Below are 1,566 nucleotides of genomic sequence, written 5' to 3'. Positions count from 1 at the left end.
ATCCTGTGGTTCTCAACGCTGTTTCCAGCACAAATTCAAACCATAGCCCCATACCAGCTGCTGTAGAGAAAATTAACTCTACCCCAGCCCAAACCAGCAGAGTTACGGAAAATGCAGAACTTCAATAGCATCCGAGAGCTTTCCAGGTCTGCACAAAGTCATTAAGAAGCGATCAAAGTGGGAACACTCATTCGAACAAGGTTCACAGACAGAAACCCAATGAGGTCATAGTGTTACAAACACTATGAGAGAGGGGGGTGTCACTTGGACCAAACCAGGTGTTGAAGACTTCTGGGCTTGTACCATGGTCTCCAGCAGAGGACACCCAGATCTTTCCTCACTTCGGTCTCCAAACTGGGGTGTGCAAGACAATCCATTGGGATGCAGGAAGGAAATAGCTGAACTTCTATTTATTTTCATTTTATGTATGAGAAAATATACGGCAATAGTATAATCTCAACAGCAAATGACTTCTTTAGAACACATTGGAATGAGACAGGGAGCCACCATGAAAATCTCTCGTAGCACACGGAGATTTGCTGCTTACCTCGCTGCAAAGGGCTTAGAAGAGCTGCTGAACTTGGAGTTTTATTTCACAAAAAGACAAGCGCTGCAAGCTTGACAATGACCAGTTGCTGTCCATAGCATGCTACCTAGCAGATATCGTCCAAAAAACAAATACACCTCAGGTCTGGGGCACTTTGATGCCCAGCGCTGCAGCCTTCCCCAACCCTTCCCGGGCACCGGCTCGCAAGGGCACCGGGACGCAGCACTGCCCTAGCAGGACATCCCAAATGCAAATCCACTTGGATTCACTTCTGGGCTCAGAACAGCTCTCGCCATGAAAAGAAAACTGGGCTTTTTAGCAATTTCTTCTGTCTCCCACTTCCTGTTGGCAGATGGGCACCACGCTGTGATGTCACCATGATGCACACAGGTGATGTTGAGGAACTTCCTAGCAGCCGGTGCCACAGCCCTTCATTTTCCTGACCTGCAGGACCAAGCCTGGCCAGTCGGAGAAAGGGCCACGGCTGGAAATTGCAGCCAAGCTGGGGAAAAAGAAGATAAAATGGAGCTGCCTTCACCAGGGACATCCTTGGCCTCCAACCCCGAGCAGCCAGGCTGGTGGGAGGCTTCAGCTTCTACTGACCATCCAGGAGCTGATACGGGAACAGCCTGGGATGCTGCCACTGGGCCTCTTGCAGAAGAAAACGCCTTCCAAGGTTCACCTGATGAATCCTGGGCCCCCACCACAAGCTGTCATTTCTGGGAGGAGATCTCTGCCACCCCCAGCCAGTCTTCAGCCTGCTCCTTCCCCAGGAAGCTCTGGGAGATCACCAGCAGCCATTACTTCCACTCAGTCTGGTGGGGCAATGATGGAAACTGCAACGTGATCAGAGAAAAACTCTTCAGGAAGGAAGTGCTGGGGAGGAGGGGACCCCAGAAGATCTTTGCAACAGAATCCATGGGGAGCTTCATTCTCCAACTTAACCTCCACGGCTTCTGCAGAATGGAAGGCGACTCTCTCCCATCTGCCTCCATCACAAAGCTGCAAGCAGCAGCAGG

Source organism: Egretta garzetta, unplaced genomic scaffold (assembly GCF_000687185.1).
Source record: "Egretta garzetta isolate BGI_Z169 unplaced genomic scaffold, ASM68718v1 scaffold368, whole genome shotgun sequence".
Lineage (NCBI taxonomy): Eukaryota > Metazoa > Chordata > Aves > Pelecaniformes > Ardeidae > Egretta > Egretta garzetta.
Note: the sequence above shows the minus strand (reverse complement) of the source record.